The sequence below is a fragment of the Amblyomma maculatum genome, chromosome 7 (genome assembly GCF_055883805.1).
Source record: "Amblyomma maculatum isolate TAMU_Amacu chromosome 7, ASM5588380v1, whole genome shotgun sequence".
NCBI lineage: Eukaryota > Metazoa > Arthropoda > Arachnida > Ixodida > Ixodidae > Amblyomma > Amblyomma maculatum.
The window spans coordinates 138,732,917-138,751,755 of record NC_139350.1 but is presented as its reverse complement, the minus strand read 5'-3'; positions in this window follow the sequence as shown (position 1 = coordinate 138,751,755).

Genomic DNA, 18,839 nt, shown 5'->3' with positions numbered 1-18,839 from the left:
CCCGGAAAGGCTGCGCGAGTTTCAGCTTAAGAGCAATAGCAATGGAATATTCGCAGTGGGCTGGTGCGAAATGGGAGCGGAAAGTAGCATTGCTGTTCATAAGCGCCGATGACCTCTCACGTTCACTTATCAGCGGCTTTTAAATGCACGAAATAAAGGTTTAAGGACTTGGTCGTAAACAGAAGGAATCGACAGATTTCCAAAGTATCTCCAGCACTGACGAAGAGGCGCCGGCGCAGCCGGTAATGTCCATCTCTGAGGACAACGCTCGCAGTTTCAAAGTGTCAATTACTATTAGGTACTGGCTGTGCTACCCACCTTTTTCGCAAAGCCGCGTTATGAGCAGCTACCGTCAGGTCACCAAGTCTGCTTAAGTTTCTAACATATTGTGTCGGCTTCAGTTGCGTAGAGTGCGGAAAGCAGCGCAGAGAGAGATATGGAGGGAGAGAGAGAGAGAGTCTTCCACACACGCACAGAAGAAGTGGAAGGCATACGCTGGGCCTTACACCTAGTCGGTTAAATTTTCATGTGCTAGCGTGTGAAAAGATCTTACGAAACGCAAAAGATGTCCCAGAAAGAAAACAAAACAGAAGAACAGAATAGCGGGAAGGTTAATTAGGCGATTCTCAGGCTACCGTACACGCGCAGAGGGAGATAAACGGACAATAAGGAAAGAAAGCGAAATATGACTGAGGAAATCAAGGTGTGAAGCTAGGGCGGAGCCCCGCGCGCGTGTATTCCTTACTGTCGAAACGGTAAAATGCAAATCAATAAAGGGAGATTATTTTCAGGCTGTATTAAAAAAAGCAGTCAACACAAAATGTCACTCAACTACATCATATGATTAGAGCATACCGTCATAACGTGCTCCGGAGTACCATATTTCTTTCTGAAAAATAACCAAATGGTGAGCCCGCATGAATATTAAAAGAAAACTTTTTATATGAAACACATCACATGTGGCAAGCAAACATGTGCTATGTATGTACATGGAGCATACATTCCTTTAATAAAGTAGAAGCTGTGAGTATTTTGCTTGTTTTGCCCATCGTGGAAAGGCTGTTCAATTCATTAACATTGAAGTTAGTACATAGTGTAAGACAAAAAGGCAGTGTTTAGGGCTGACGTATAAGAAAGTCTTTGTTGATCCTTCGCTGCTTGTCGCGCGACGTTCCTGCACAGCCATCGCACCATATGACCCCTCAGGTTGTACTCACGAACCGATCAGAGAAAGCATCGCGGTGCTCTCTGAAATTCATGATGGTTTGGTGGGCGCTGTTTAACACAGAGAGAAGAAGACACGGGACTGGCGCCTTTATTTCTCTTCTTTTCTATGTCTCTGTGTTAAAGAGCGTCAACGAAACCATCATGAAGAACTCAACCAACTTCTGTTGCTCTCTGAAATGCCTCGTCTCGCGCAGATCAACCGCTTGAGTTAGCGGGCCGCATTGCTGCGATTGGCAACGACGGCGTGGATCGATGGTTTCTCTATGAGAGCAAATCATTTGTAACGCCCTACGATCCTCGTGCGGCTGTAAATCTGCGTCTTCATTATTAATACTCTAAAAAATGACGCAGCTGAAAAGTTCCCTTATAATGTCGTTTCACTGCTTTCTGCAATTACAACAAGATGTGTCAGTTTACTACACCACCCACCAAACTCTCTACCAAACTGCGGGGAGCTACCAGCCACCTACACTGCACGTCGAATGCGCCTTATTTATTTCGCGGCCGCCTCAAGTGCTTCAAAATGCGGCGCCCAACTTTGGTAATTTACAGCAATGGCTGAACATCCTTTGCGTAATGAAACGTCATTTTGCGCCATCATTAAATGTTTATGCATGACGTATTTCCTGCCACACAACGTCAGCCTATTAGATTTCAGGAGTCGGCTCTTGACAGTGGGTGGTTCATTTCAGCCCATTCGTAATACAAGCGTAAGTGCTTTCCTTTCCATCATATTTACCTCTGTTTTCCATCCACAGTTACTTATATATGCCCTCTATGCATCATGAATACCACCGCAAAAAATAAGTTTTCACCCTCACGTAATTTTTACGTCACCGCAAAAAGCCATTTCGAAACACCGAAATTTCGCGCCACAAATTTGAAACACGTGACTGTTCTGAGAACCAATCAGAGAAAAAAAATGGCGCTGAACGGCGGCCATGTGTGTCAAGAATAGGGCCGCGGGTAATTTTTGCGCACTTCCAGTCATTCAGGACTGCTGCACACGGCAGACTTATTAAATAGAATGTACAAATATTTCGAACCCCAGTCGGCATATCTCACGAGAAAAGCTGTAGGTATGCCGTTCATTCCAAGCGATCTTTTATGTTTAGATTTAACCAAAGAGGCAAGATGCTTTCTTTTGTCACTGTGATATTTTCAGTGGGTGGGCGCTCAACTGAAAGATTAATGCTGGGCTTTCAACCGTCGTCATTCTTAAAAACTGAAAGCTATTGAAGGGCTGTTTCCCCGAAAGTCTCGCCAAAACATACCTGGGGAGGTCAACAAAAAAGTCTTCACAAATACACTTTGTTTAAAATATTTTGCTTTTTTATTAGTAATTTTTAGTTAGACGTATGTTAGAAAGTTTACCAGCGTTATATTTGTAGAGCACCGACGCTGTTGATTCCTTATTCATTTAGGTTTCCGTTCCAGCCGCACTACTTCCTTCATCATCCACGGACGTATACGCTGTCGCCTACACAGCTTCATCAGAACAAAGTTCTTGACGCATTTGAAGACAAGGTTCTAACGAAAGCCCATAGCTCGTTCACATCACGCGCATGACCGATTTAGAAAAAAAAAAGGAATGAAATCACACAGCGACCTATCCATTCATGGTATCTAATATATCAACGTCTTCAAAGCGTTAAAAGTTCCGAAGGAAATTTTTTCCTTACTTTCAGTAGGGCGGCTAAGTAGAAGGGTTTAATACATCATTTTGTAATCAAATATTCCATCAAAAATATGTATTTTGGGCTCCCATTCGAGCGCTGCGTTGGTTACAAGAAATAGTTCTACGGCTGAATCTGTATAATTTTCAATGGGGGTGGGCGATCTCACTAACTGAACTAAGTCATGAAATACTATGAGGTCCACAAAAGGTTCGGCTGTACTAGAAAGCTCGAGGCTCATCAAAGCACAGCGCCTGTATACTGCTTGGAAGCAAAGACCAGCATAAGCTTCGGGTGATCGAAGGCCAACTCACTACAGACATAACTGCCACGCAGACCCTTATCAGCTGAAAGCACCTGAGAGCTTAAAATCTTCAAAATTCAAGGCTAAGACCTCAAAGCAAATTTTAGTTCATATGTTTAGAATGATTGTTTAAGTTATAATCACTCCTTCCCGCAATGTCCCCGGGCCTTAGAAATATTGGATATAAGCCTACTGGACGATCACTTCAAAATCATGATGCACACTACATAATGAAGATTTTGGATGGAAATCTGGACACCCGTTTATATTGTTACGAAGCGGCAAGCCGATGAAGACAGGAGACAGAACATGACCGATGACGATGGTAGATGACGTTTAATGAATGTTCGCGGGCCTAGCGCGAGCGCTCCTGCCCGTGCCACTGCCCGCTTCTTCTTCCTTGTCGTCTGTAACAATATTTACTGTCAAGTCGAAACTACGTATTCGGGCGTCTCGCTCCGCAAACATCTTTCTACGAGCGTGATTCATAACTGTTAACTAATATACGGCAGTGCACAGCATGAGATATTCTGCTGGCGAAACCCTAAACAAACTGTCCTTAGTATCATTTCTGAAGCCCACATTATTTCAGTCGCCAGCGATGTCATCCTTATCATATAGATCCATCTCATATTAATAGACCGGCCTTCATGCACTGCCGATGACACTCACCCATGGGCAAATTAAGTAACATGTGCCAGCGCATAGTGAAAAGATGTCACACAGTAGGAACGAAAACTTTACAGCAAATCATAAATGTGAGGGTGTTTGAAAGCGAAGTCTGCTTGAATGAAAGCACTTAGAAAGGAAAGAAGTCGTACATGGGAAGAGAGGCCTGGCTGAAACTAATGCGGACGATACTCTTGCTCGCATTTGAAGGCCGCCGTAAACTCGGATAACTTCATGAGCGCCTCATTGCAGCGTCTGCTCGCTTCTCCGTATACTTCATCCTCGTAGTCACCGCTAGAGCAGAGCGCGTAGCACGAAGACACGAAGAAAAGTCGGTCATGAGCGAGACTCGTCTCCATAGAGGGCGCATCACTCGGCTGTTGCAGGATGCGTAGCCTGTAGCCATTCAAGGCGGCCAAGAGAGCACTCGCGTCCACCTGGTGCGGAGAGCGCTCTGAAGCTGACTCGGTAGTAGTAGTTTGGCTGCTACGGTGTTCTGGTGGTATTTGAGGACCACGGCTGCTCTCGTCGTACACCGGATTTAGGAGGACACCTCTGAGGATTTCGTCCGCAATGAGGCGCCCAGCGCCGCCGTAGTTTACAGCTGCCGGCAGGTCAGGGTGGTAAAGTGGGAATGCAAAGAATTCGCGAGAGACCGTCAGTGTTCCATGCACGTTCCATCTATTAGTCAGTGCGGTGCCTGGCTTAAGGATATTTGTCAGATTGTGCTGCTGTAATCGCCATCGATCTTTCATCAGCCTTATCCAGTAGGTAAAAAAGCCAGCTTTGTTGGCAGGTTGAGGGAGCACGCTGGCTAACAAGCTCCACGTGGCGTCATCACCTTGGGCCCGGACATCGAGCACGGACCTGCTGCGACGCTTCACAATATCGGCGACGGTGTCTCTCACATCTTTCACGAGAGTTTGGAATTCATTACTAGTGGGAAACAAGCTTAGCCATGCGACGCCTACGCTGTTCTCTATGGTCACTAGGCAGCGCCGTGGATGCACTGATGACGGGAGGCCCATCACTTCCAAGGTTACGTCCGCTATTTCCTGGTCGGCCATCCAGCCTACCTCGTGAACTAAGCGGAGGCCCAGGCTGAGCGTCAGCGCCTCTCGCGTATCAGAATGAAGACTGAATAGGTAAAAAACTGCTCGTAGGAGGTCAGGATTTTCCACCTGCACGATGTCATTGGACGAAAATGGTTGCGCCCACATGAAGTGCTCGTTGAGCAGCAGCAGCAGGCGTCCTGTGGTCATTCCGGGAGTCGTCCTTTCGGTCAAATTACTGATAGACATGCTCAGAAATCTCTGTTCAGTATCGGCCACTGCTGGCCCCAGCACTGCTAGCGTCAACCGGTTCATAGCTTTTATAATAGCGACGAGATCGCTGGCTTGGGTTTCAGGTGCGTCAAAAATTCGCAGCATGCTCAAGACGTACTGCTGGTACCGGATTGATTGTGTCAGGTCCCTTGTTTGGCCGACGAACGGCCGCATAAAAGCAATCCACTCGCGGAGAGCGGCACCCTGACCAATTCTGAGCACGGGCCCCCCTGTAAAGTAGCGGGAGTGCGTCAGGTTCAAAGAAACTTGGAACCATAAGTGAATGTTCCAGTTTCCGGAGAGATCAAGAAGAGTCTCGAAGAGGTCCCTGCGTGATGTCTTGGGCCATGGTAGGTGGCGCTCAGCCAAGAACATTTTCAGTCGGTCCAAGCTACTCTCCGAGAGTTCGATGCAGGACCTGGCCAACTCGACTAACCTTTTTGGGACGACCGCCGCCGCCCACTGAGCGTAATCGGTTTTGCCAATTTCAGGGCAAGGCCCCTCGGTTGCACTGAGCGCATGGTCGTACATATAGTTTACAGCGACGTCAAGTACGGTGAGCAAGCGATGCTCACGCTGCCAGCCATCGCAGACAAATCGGTAGAAATTCTCGCACGGATCTTGGGATCGATTTAGAGAAGACTCTAAGGAGCTCATGTACATCTGACAGGCAGTAGTGTCGCAGCCTGAGAAGCGTGTTTGGTGAGCATGGTCAAAGTATGCAGATCGGGAGGCGGTGCGGAACACGTCAGGGTACGAAATGTGATTCCACATCACCGAAATAGCGTAGAAGAACAAAGCGATGGCAGAGCTGATGGCAGTCGCAAGGAGGAATTTCTTGAAACGCCTCTTGACTTGCCAATTCACCTGACGAACAGCAACATGTCCTCCCTGCATGCGCAGGCCAAGAGAAAAAAGAAGGTATCATCCTACTTCGTCTATGTGAGGTTTAGTTTGGCGCAAGAGCACTTATCTGCCACTCTCGATGGGGATGAGGGCAGAATTTCGTATTACACGCAAGCAATACCTGAAGGCGTTTACGTGGCGCGAATAGCAGGCAAAAATGTTGCACCACGTTCAGTTAAGCAACGAAAGGTTCTTAGTTGGGCGTTGTCTCTGAGACATATTAGCGCATCATATTTTATACAGAGTAAAGAATACCTGCAAGCGAGACAAGAATAACTTCCTGTTGTTACGTAATGTAGATCCATTTAAAAACGGCGTACATAAAACACGAAAACATAGAGGACTGGACGGACGAAAGCGTCCTAGAAACTGATTAGTTGCATCAAATGCTAGTGCGCTCTTGTCCATCCTGTTCTATCTGTATTGCCGTGTTTTGCTTGCGCCGTTATTAGAGGAGTCATTACCAACTTGCCGAACTTTCGACTTTACTGTACTTAATATCGGTGTATCTAGTGCTCTTCGGTGTTTCTGATTGCTGACATGTCCGTTAGCGCACAGTCCTGGCTGCTTCCCAGGATGTGCTCGCCTTCGCGCAGTTGGGTCACTGTATATGCATGCAATTCAGCTTTCCTTCTAGACGCAAATAACCGTCATATTTATGTGTTTTCTGTTCATTTCCCATCCAAAACACCTTGTAAATGTTTAATTCTCCTCGAAAGCCAGGCTACAAAAGTTGTCTTTACATGTTTGGCTTTAGGTTTTTCGGCTCCACGTTTGAATTTTTGGCTGCTTAATAGAGCTACAGCAATCTTGATGTTTTATTTGTCGCTACACATATTAACCAATTCAAAATATGTACACTTCTTTAGTCGGCCTAATCATATTAGTATTTTTGGGGCAATTTCAGTGTGACGAACGCGCAGAAACGGCTGAATCGCGAGGCTCCGTTCAGCGGGGGAAAAGGCAAATGCGTATGCGAAGGCTCTCTGAAGAGCGCGTTACTTCATTCAGAGTAGCGAATAGTCTGGTTATGTAAATACTGGCGTAACAAAAGTGAACATTTTCAGCTGATTTCTTGGAATGATTTGTAAGTTTGTAGTTGAGCTCCTCACATTTAGTCAGACCTCTGAAAGCAAGCACAGTTCGAACTGGTTTAGAGTGCGTCAACAGCACGTCATGGTCGCGAACGACCAGAGACAGAGACGAGCTCTGTCTGTGGTTCCGTTGGTCTCCTACTTGATGGATTATGACGCAAAATAATTACGTATTGAATCGGTCAGAGTTTTCCAGTCCTATATTGTGCTATTCAAAAGCATAGTACCCGTCGTTTGATATCCCTGATAGGTAAGGAGAAGGCACAGCCTCACTCATTGGGTTCATGGAAATGTCATAGACGCTACAGGGACCCGTATAGACATTTTAGCGAGCCTCGGCGAAACCGGTTTGACTGGGCTGTGGGGCGGGTTTGAAAGAGATAATTCTCAACTTTTCCTGTGCTAGCAGCACAGCCCAGTATTCAATATGGCAGCGCCCACGACCACGTTTCGATAAGGTCTATATACTGTTCGAAAGCAGACCCCGTGGCCTGAGAACGTTTGCCAAGATTTCAGCTTTACCAATTGAGCTGGTTTACTCGGGGAAAATTCACAAAATGCGAATCGCGTTCAAGAAAATGTTTCATTTTATCTGCTTGAAGGCATTCGCAATTGGGATAAGTACATGCCTTTGTTGCGCCGTAAGAACGACAACATAAGGTTTGGCGCCGATTGCTCGCTGCTGGTGCGTGCGCTTGGTCTGCCTAATTTTGTGCAGCGCGCAGGAAGTGAGAAAAACGCGCAGATATGGCGGAATATACCATTTACGAATAGTTAAATTTTCCGTACTGATTTAATAGTCAGGTGGCAGTTTTAGCCCTTGTAGTTTTCTCTAGTCAACAGGCATTGTATTAAGAAGTGCAAGTTAAGCAGAATACTGATGCACTGCCTAAGCTTCGATGCGCTGTAGAAGGTAGCACTACTTTACATGCATCTTAATTTGCGTACGCTGCATAATAAATTTGGCGTAAAAAACAGGAACAGAGAGCGAGAGATACAGACACAGTCGCAAGGAATATTTTTGTTTTTACAGCTGCAACAGACCCCCAGCAGACTCTGTAAGAGGGCATGCTCTTCCTCCGTGTAAACCAGAAGAAGAGAGACTAAGAAAGAGTGTAACTCTCGTAAAACTGCTTCTTTCAAGATTAGGCGTTTCCTATAATGACTTTATATTAAATACTGTGCAGAATGCTTATGACGCGTCTGCAAATGTCATATGCTTGACATACAGGCCTCTGATTCATGTGCAGGAATAATATACCGGTTACTCAGGAAGTGCGCTGGCCTCCAGCTTTGGAGTTGCCGCCCTTACCTGTTGTAAAGTTCCCAGCTCTAGTAGCCCTGTTGTTTGACATGAGGCTTCTGCAGTGGTCACTGGCCTTGCCACAAATGTCCGTTGAGTGGGACGCCTTATCTCAGGAACCTGGGACATCTCGATGCCCCCAAGGTGCTGGAAGCCAGGGCTCCTTGGCGGGTAGGTGAAGCGCTTGGCGTCGCTGGCACAGCCGGGACCCGAGTGGGAGGAACGGCGTGTGGAGCTCCTTCTCGAAGAACTCGCCTCAGCGCTGGCCGCTGTGGCATTCACGCCCCTGACCGCGCCGCAGGCAGGGACAGGCATCATTCCGACCTCTGTACGCAATTGGGGATGCGCTCTAGCTTCTGCTGAAACCTCGGTTGCCGATGCTCGGTCCGTTCGTCCAGGGTGCGACCGCTGTTGCTGCGGCTGCATTCGAAGGCGTCATGTTCGAAACGCTCGTGCAGCGCTAGCTCTCCCTCGACCGGCTTCTTTTTCCTTTCTCGATGCGAATGGCCGATGGGCGCGGAAGTGAAATTTTGGCGTGCGGCAATGCTGAAGCAGCGAAGGCAATTGTTTTCGCTTTATTTGTGGTCGAAATCGAAACAATGGCAGCAATACTGCTTTAATTAAGGGCGAGAAGATAATTATAAAAATAATGAGGGGAAATAGCAATCACAAGAAGAAAGAAAATTAGCTGATGAATATTTCGCAGAATTGTTCATATATAGAAAACAACTAAGAGTATGTATTTGGGTTGTATTGTCGCCAGAATAGTAGAAACACTGCCCCTTGACAGGTGGTTCTTTCGTAAACGCATCATGAGTGCGAGAACCAAGGATGGTCTCTTTTTGCCTGGTCCCTAAAGATATCTGGTATTCACCTTCCTGGCACCGGTTCATAAAAAAGTCAATGCATCGGTCTTTGGGAGTGTAGCCTGTTATCTATATTCTGTGAAGTACCACTCCAAGGCGACATGCACGTCTCAGCTGTTAGCCCGTCTGGAAAAAAACGGTCCCCTTATTAGGGCTGAGAAATACAGAAACTTTAAAAAAAACCTAGAAATCGTCTTAAAATTACGGCCGTACTAGACACTTCCATGAGCAGGCCAAGGAATGATGCATGCATCCAAACGTTTTCCTCGGTGAGTTTCTTATGCAAAAAAAATCGTAATGCAAAAGATGACCACTGGATTAATTGTTTTTCTTTTTTGAGAGGCACTCATGGGGGGGGGGGGGGGGGGGGGCAGATTGTTCACTCTGTCTTGATTGCCAAAAGACTGATGGGCCCATCACGCTGGTGTAGGGCAAGAAAGTGATACTGTATGACCGCCTCTCGCCTGTTTTTTTTTTGAGCACCTCTCCGTCAACCTTTAGTACGCCTTCCACACTAGCCGGTTTAATGCTGTTCGAATTGAATAGCATTGACAAAATATAATTATTCACGACTACGCGAGATTTCATTTCATAAATTCCATGAAATGGGTCTTCGAGTGAGTTAATGTTCTGAAACCAGATAAGCCGCAGAAACAAGCAACGCGAAAAAGTATTGTGCAAATGACCAAACAAATTTCAAATTTCTATTTCTCGTGTTTTGCTGAGAAATGATAAGTTTGCATGATGCCAACTAGTCGCATTCGCGGGCTGTCGTGGAGAGCCATGACTTTCATTCGCAGAAGCACTCTGCCTTTCCAACGAGCGCCGTCTTTCAGGTTATGCTTTTCTGGCTAGCTGCTTCTCATGTGGGTTTAGCTTAAAGTATTTACACCATTAACTATGCACTTAGGTTCTTGGATGTCAAATAAAGGCTCAGTGTATGTTCGTTTGTCTCGGCGTTACATATACGTGCTCTACTCTTTCAACCGTAATATTTCTTTATATTTCTCGAATACCCATGTTCTGCCCACGGCAAACCGGAAACCGTTTTGCGCAACCAGCGACAGTCGCTGCATTGGCGCCGCTATGTGGCCGTCATAATAAACGCTTCACCGCTAACCGCCTTACAGCCCCATAGACAGAAACTCTGGTAACGAATTCAAGACCCCTTTTAACCGACACCAAAAGGCCTGGCAGAGTTCACCGGCAACGCCAGGTTCACTATAGACATCTTGATATACAAGACCAGCACAGCGGTTTTCGCATTTATACCGACGCCGCCATATGGGCGTCGTGCGCTGCAGCTTTCAGGGCAACATGGGGCGCCACCTCGCAAAAGCGGTTGTACTTCCCGGTCGTCTCGAAGCGGCTCACGATGCTTGCCTTAGCCGGCATGATGGCTCACTCTGGCGACTTGGAATCGCGGATGAGAAAAGATGGCATTGTTCACTGTTGCGTAAATGGTTGCCACGATAGCTACAGAAACGTTCTTGGCAAGAGTCCGGAAATCAAGCGGTCGTTTGCTTATCAGAGCGATGTGATGGTAATGCGGGAAATGTACGTTTCTCCACAGCTATAGAGCTTTTGAGCCAAAACATTTTTTCGGCTTCTTTGTGTCTCGTGCCGCAGACGCACATATCAGACAAATCCACCATGTGTGTGCAAAAAAAAAATAAAAAAATAAAAGCGAAGGTAATCGCTACCCGTTCTTGCTGTCTGATAAAATTTCAGCCGCAGTCCCTTTAGGCACAGCACATCTTCTACGGCCAAGAAAGCGAAAAGCCGCTAGCAGAATTTGACGGCTTTTCGTTTCTTTTTTTATATATAGAAAGTACTTTAAATGCGAGAAGATGAAAAGATCAAAGTATACAAGTCGGCAATGCACTGGGTTTTTTCTTAGTATCAATGTGAGGACGGAATGTAGCTAGCGCCGATAACAGCTTGGCACCGTCGCTCAATTGACGATTGCAAAAAAAAAAAAAAAAAAAAGAAAAGGGACGCGGGAGGTTGTATCTGTAGACGTTATGCTTCTTAGGCACACTCCAGCTCTGGTGTCGTTTCTTTCACATCTCCTGCAAGCGGCACGCAATGCGCGCGTCGCGCTTGTCGACATTGCTCCTCGTTCGGGTGGATGCTGCGTGTAAGTACATTTGCCACAACAGCTACATAAATGTTCCTGGGAAGACTCTGGAATTATCATTTTATGGATTTCCTCTGCGAGAAAGAGGAACGAGAGCGATGAATCAGAGCAGTATCACGAGGAAGGTAAAACAGCCCATGTCGTAATAAAGTGTATTTGGCGTTCTCCAAGGTTACAGCAAGAAATAACACCATGTTTCGTTCTCTGTTATATATATATATATATATACATATATATATATATATATATATATATATATATATATATATATATATATATATATATAATATCTGATTATGATCTTACTGACTACATTTTCAAAATTGAATTGGAATTATCCAATAATAGTAGACGTTACCTGCGATCAGTCCAATACAATTATACTCGACGAGAGCTATCCCATAAAATATGACTTCATGATATACCGTAATCAAATTTTTATGCATAAGTAATTTCAATCACAATCAGGTTACCGCTAGGCTGGAAAATGAAACTGCCACTCATTTGTCTGTACTGTCTTCACTGCACTCCAGCACATCTGTGAACGCACACCTAGCTTCCGAAAATTGGACGTAAATGCATTCATCGGGCGATATTGAGGGAGCGATTTCAATATGTTATTAGATGAACCTTATCATCAAGGCACGTATCGTGCTACCTGACAAAGGCCCTTAATCTGATTTTTTTTTTGGTATGCAGGGTTGGACTCAAGGAATGCTTGAGCCAAACGCAAAGTATACATCTACGCGAAACATATGACATTATTCTCCCTACACTTCATGTGCGCAATGTATTTGCAAACGATGCCGGAAGCTCCTGCGGCACAGGAAAAACTGTTCCCGCGCGAGGGGCTGCAGCTTTCAAATATTTTCAAATTTTTCAATTCGTTGACATCTACAAAATAACGGACAGTTCGACCCACGCCGCTAAACTGCAAGGCAGCCACAACCGCCGGCAACCGGCGCGGGAAGATACTAGCGATCGGAAAGTTTGCTGCCGGCCTGGTGATGTCGTTAGTTGTTCAAACTCAATGGCGGCACCATAGAGTTAATACAAAGACTCTAGAGGGAAAGCTGGGCAGGGAAACGAGCTTCCCACTGGTTCGTCGCCATCATCAAATTCGTCATTGTGGCCAGCACAGTTTCTGCTCACTGCGTCAAAAATGAATAAAGGTTCGATCAAAAGTTTTAAAAACCGCTGCAGATAACACAACTGTAGGAAATTTCTATACTTTGTTTTCAAGTTTCAAGCACATTACATGATCTTTCAGGCACCTTCTTGTTCGTAAAGGAATATTGCAGAACGATTGGAAACCATGTTTGCGAGCAGACGTAGCAGACGCCCCTTGAGTTTCGGTTTCAAATTTCAGTTTTCGAGCGCCTCGAGGTCAGACACTTGAAAGTTCAAACAACGAGAAGCTTATCAAACAGGTGCTTGCTCTTTCATGCATCGCGATGGCGCCTTCCTGCACTGTATGCAAGGCAACAGCTATAAAAGGATCCGGCATATCGCTTCACGTGTGAGTAGACGTGTCACATTTCATATTTGCAAATTTCATAATAGGTGTTCATAATACCTGTGCCAACTACTGTTTTCTTTCAAGCAAGTCAGGTTATGCTAGATTAAATTTGTATGCTTGATTTTTTTCCCCTCTTGTTCTCCTCTTTCTTTTTTCCTGCTTAATCTTTAGTTTTACATAATGTTTTTTGTCAGCTGACAATCATGTATGCTGAGACTTGTCTTACGCTGCTAAATACTGTCCTACAAGCCTTCTGTTGGCTTTGGCAGGCACATATATGCATCATGGCATTCCACGAATGAATCATTATTATGATATACTTATATGATCTCGTTTAATGCTACATGACTGTGAAAGTGCACACTCTGAGATGACTAAAATGCTTAGTCCCTAACTTCGGGCTGCAACTCGAATAAAAGGTCTTCAGTGATATGCCTTACCAATGTGTGCATGTCTTGCCATGAGATGCACAAAAACCATTATGATCCTGTTTATTTTTAAGTATATTCAGCTTCCTTATCGCCATTTCCCCAGCCTGCTAGGGGACACATTATGCTAAGTTTAAAAGGTGAATGATCGAGTGTTTTCAGTGGCATCTAAATTTGTTACAGAGTAATGTTTTGAATCGCTAATACATGCGGTAATAAAGACAATATTATTTAGCGCATTTCTGGTTTCTCATAACTGCTACTCCGTATACTGAAGAACAAACAGCTGTTAAAATGGCTGGAGATGATGCTGTGGTGAGATAATCCCGTTGCGACATCGTCCCGCGCCAGAAAAGATACGTCAACTTCATCCTATGCGAAACGCAAGGTAAAAAAATGCACAAGATCCACAGGAGTTAAGAAGCTTTTGAAATTTATAAAAGGAAACAAAATAAAAAATACGCACACAAGGCAAATCAACAGTAAACACACACGAGCACCCTTTGACATTTACTGTATGCAGCACTAGCCATCCCGGATAGACCAAGAAGGGCCGTTGCTGTGCAATTCGTCACTGTTTTTTTTTTCAATATACTGTGGTCGCCGTCTTGCGCCAAAGCAAATTTCTGACGTGTTTTCAGGTGATCGGGAAAAGAGGAGATGCATGTGTCCTCGACAGACAAAATGCATGCGAAGCGCGTAACAATCGCAGGGATAGCCCGTCTTACGATAACAACTCGGAAGAGGCAGGACACCTATGTGATGTAGAAATTTGGGCTTGTTGGTTCATACTTCCAAGCTTTAGCGCACACAAGACGAGTGACTGAGAACGAGCGGACACACACAGCTTAAACTTTTGGAGTACCCCCTCTGTTAATCTTTCAAAATAAGGAATAGATTACCTTCGTTCCTGCTGATTCCGTGCGTGACTTGTGAGATCACGACGATGTACTGTGTATATATAGAGATGCCGTTTTTTTCCAAATAAAGTTGTTGGAAGTTAGCGCTGTGTGTGTCCTCTCGTTCTCAGTCCCTCGTCTTGTGTGCGCTACAGCTTGGAAGGATGAACCTATGTGATGTTACAGTAGGTATGCGACGCAACATACCACCAGAAATGCTCCAGACGCGACGATACTGCCGTTGTTTACAGCACCTACTCTACAGTAGCACAGTAGCCGCCAATTAACTGCACGCCGCCATCTTCCCACGATCTACGTGGAGCTTCAAACCATCTTCATGTGCCCGATTTAGCAAGTAAAACTCATCTGGCAACCATTAAACAGTGTGATGATGGCGGCAATCACGCGGTCACCACTCGAATGCATTGGCTGAACGGGCAGCTTTCCCTCTAGAGTCTTTGTATTAACTCTATGGGCGGCACGATACAAGCACACAAGGCCGATAACATGACATCTACACAGCCATCACGGTTGCAACCACCTCCTTCTACCAGGAGGGTTCTCAACTGCATGTGGCATGCCCTGGTCCTCAAATGGACTTTAGTTAACACCAATACACGAGGCTCTTCAACGAGTTGTGCCATCCGCATCTACACCGACAGTCATGAGGCTTTAAATTCTGAACGCCCGTTCTTGAAGACAGTGCAACACCGCATCAAACAGCACTGCCATTCCCTGCATGCGACCTCGCAAACCTCCGTACTGTTGTGCCGATGAGGTTATCACACAGTAGCCCACCATCAACAGGGTTGTGCCAAGCAGTTGGTTGCGTAGCTCTCGTCACCCGTTTCGTGAACGAAGGCTGTCAGCTCCCTGGGCGGTAGCGATGGACCCGAGTCGGCGCTGGTGAGATGAAGAAAAAGCTTTGTACACTATTTACAGGAATTTACACAATGAGGTCCGCTCTGGGACCGAAAGCTAACATAGCCATACGCGACGGTTCTCGCACTGCGACGGCCGGGAAAATTCCGCCGCGTCCGCTCTCTCAGGGGGCGAACTGCTCCCGATGGACTCTATAGTGATGAACTTACTCTCGAGCAGAAGCACTTGAGTCTCCGTAACCTAGAATCCGTTGACGCTCAAATGGTCCAATCCAACGGCAGCATTTTCGCAGGGCCAATGGGAGAGCTTGCTGCGTTCTTGCTTCAAATATGCCGCGGGGCGAGAAGGGGTCCATCGCCAGGGCCACGGCGCCGAGCTCTCTGGATGCTCAGCTCATGGTGAAACATGTCGCTTCTCTCCCCTTGGCACGGCTCGCCTCCAGTACATTAGTGTCTTGCAGAGCAGCATCCGAATTTTGTGAAGGAGGCGTTCGCCGGAGAAGTTTGGCGTCCGGCTGAATTTCTGGGCGGCATTGGCTGGGCACAACAGCACATCAGACAATGCGCCGGGAAGACGAGCTGCTCGCATGCGGTTCGGATGCCGGCCGCGCTCATTTGCCAGATTCCCTCAAGCTCAGCTCCAGTGTCCGGACGCCAGGTAGCCTCACGTGCCTCGGGTTCCACTCGCCAGGTCGGGATCACTGCCGACAGCCTTGTTGCCGGAGCACGTCGAGCAACTTCGCTCGGGTCGCTTCGATGCCCTTGCCTCTCGCCACTGGTAGTGGTAGACTGTTCTGCGGCTTGCAAAAGCGACCGACAGCAGGCAACACCCTACACAAGAAGTACCCGCGGTCACCCGTCACCCACCAGACAGAGGCAAAATTTGAAATTCAGTTAGCTAAATTGTTGTCCCCTTTTTGCTCCCACTACAAGAGACAAGTGTATAGAATGCAATAAACAAGTTTCAAACAACAATTTTGCACATTAACGACACATCAAATAGCAGGGAAAATTAATAATTAGTAATAGAAAAGAGTCCCCTTGAAATCACTTGGACCGTAAACCACAACTGAGGAAGCAAGGAGGTCACTCATTTTTGCCCCGATCTGCCTAGAGCATTACTGTTAGCGACGAAACACTCGTCGGAGGTAGCTATCTGTCGAATGCATGACTCAAAGCATCCGAGTTCGCACTGTGCTGCTCTCTTCCACAAGTGGCAGAACGCCTAGCTATATTCGGGCGGTTTGGCTCTCCTCCCTACGCTACAGCCTCGGCTGTCCATTTCTCTACGAGACCTTTCTTTCTACTTTGTGCTTGAGAGAACAGACGAGCACAAGTTGCTCGCTTTGTTGAACAATCGGTCGCGCTCCGTACGCTTTGTGCACCAATCGCGCATTTTCTCAACACGGGTGCATTTATTCCGCTGGGATCGCCGTTTCTTTTCCTTTTTCGATTGTTTGCGTTTTCTCACCTTTCGATGACAGCATTCTTTCATGCACCTGTCTTTCTGCTCTTTTCGGCAGCAGCACTTGAATTCTTGCTTTCTTTTTTTGGTGCCAGCTCTTTCAAGCTGCCGGTAACCGGAGCTTATGGTGCCGGCATCGTCGGAGTGTGGCGCCACGCCTGCATCGCGGCCAGCAGCGCATGACTCGCTGAACGTCGCGCCCAAACAAGGCTCGCTCACGCCAGCCCCCGGGCTAGACATATCCTCTGCAGGCTCGCCACCCAAGTTACCCGGATCCGCCGGTGTACCGTGTCGCTCAGCGCTAACCGGCGCACGATCAAATTCATCCGACAGCTGGGGCGCTTCGGATTGCGTGAGGTCCATGTTCGCACTAGGGTTGTTGTTTTCGCCAATACAATCCGCCTTTTGCGCGAGTTTTCTGCGCATGCGCGAAGTCGCAGCGGCGACCGATGGAAACACATTGGACGGCGTCGACAGCGTTTCTCGGCGCCGCCAGTGCAGGGGGGCTGGCGGCACCGGGCGGCACGGTGGCCGTCACAGGCTTGGCAAAGCGATGCCAACCACATCAGCCGCGTACGGTTGCCATTCTCTAAGCATGCCAAGATGCAAGACGCGGTTTTTCAGGTTTCCTTCGGCGAGCCGCGGCCAATAACGACGTGAAGCTTGAATTAGGGCCACCAAGCGTCAAGATGTAATGGCCGACCTTAGCAATCGACTGCGTACTCTCGACTGCGCGAAAAACACTTCGTTACAGGTATGTATGCATCTAAAAGAAATGTGCATGATGAAAAGTATCCACCGGAGTTTGCACCAAGCCTGTAACATATACCAGTGATAGCAGCAATGAGCATTTGTTCGGCGCGTCTGATGGCGATGTATTTTGTCGTTTGTTTTCTTTATGTGCGAAGGGGCCGAATAGCGCAGATATCACAGGTGGCTGTGTGCGCTAGACCGTAATATTTAGCATGTTTTATCACGACTGCCGCCTGACTAAAAAGAAAAATTGGGCGTTTGTTGTGATGCACCGCCGTTAGTGAGCCGAGTGGTTGAGCTGGTCATGAGGCTCGCGAATGGCAGTGCATTAAAACGCCGTATTTTTTTTTCTTGTTAGTGAGGTGGCAGTCACGATAACACATGCTAAATAGTACGGCCTAGCGCACGCAGCCGCCTGTGATATCTAAGCTACCTAGCCCTTTCGCACATAAAGAAAAGAAACGACAAAATACATCGCCTTCAGGCCCCGGGGCAACTAAAGCAATCACGCACCGAATAAATCCTCATTGCAGCCATTACTGGTGCGCTACAGCCTGGGTGAAAACTCCAGTAGGTGCTTTTCATCATGCACATTTCGTTTAGATGTATACATACCTGTAGTATCTGTGTATTTGCCGCTCGGAGCATATGACGCACTTGACACTCTTGCACGACGCACAGTATTTTTTTTAATTAAAGGCTCGCCTTCGTGCACCCCAAAGCATCCGGATTTTGTTGCTTTGGTGTACGCAATCAGATGCACTTCGTTAGGGAGCTTGATAATTGTCGTCTTCGTCCAACCGTTTGCAACGGCAAGGAAACCGCCCGGCACAATAAATGAGTCTCATGGAGGGTTCATGCTCGTTCACGTGCAGAGTGGATCGCTCTGGACGTAGAACAGGGTTGGTTCCTGACTGAGATGCACATCCGATATGTAGGAGATGTACATGTGTCACAAAGTTGTTGATTCCGCAGAAATCGCGGCGGCGGCAGAAAGGAACGTTGTGGATCCTGTCACAACAGAATGACCATTCTCTGTGCACCGAGAACCTTTTCACCACTGCGACCACATCCGTTCTGACTCCTGAGGGCAGAAACCGGATACAGCGCTGAATCATTCGTTTTAAGAAAAAATGCCGCGCTTTTCTGCAGGTGTGCATTCCAGCCGGGACAATGCCCTTTTCAGGGGGTGTGTATATGTGCCTCTCTGCCGAGCTTCGTAGATGAAATCCTATAGCTGCACGCTTGTAGATGACGCGAGGAGGAAGCGACGCCCATTGCACCATGCCGGCGCCGCGGTGCTCGATAACTCAAGACACCCCGCGCATATGCGCCGCTCGAAGTCACAGGAGACTATAGCTCTGCAGCATCAACAAACCCTTGG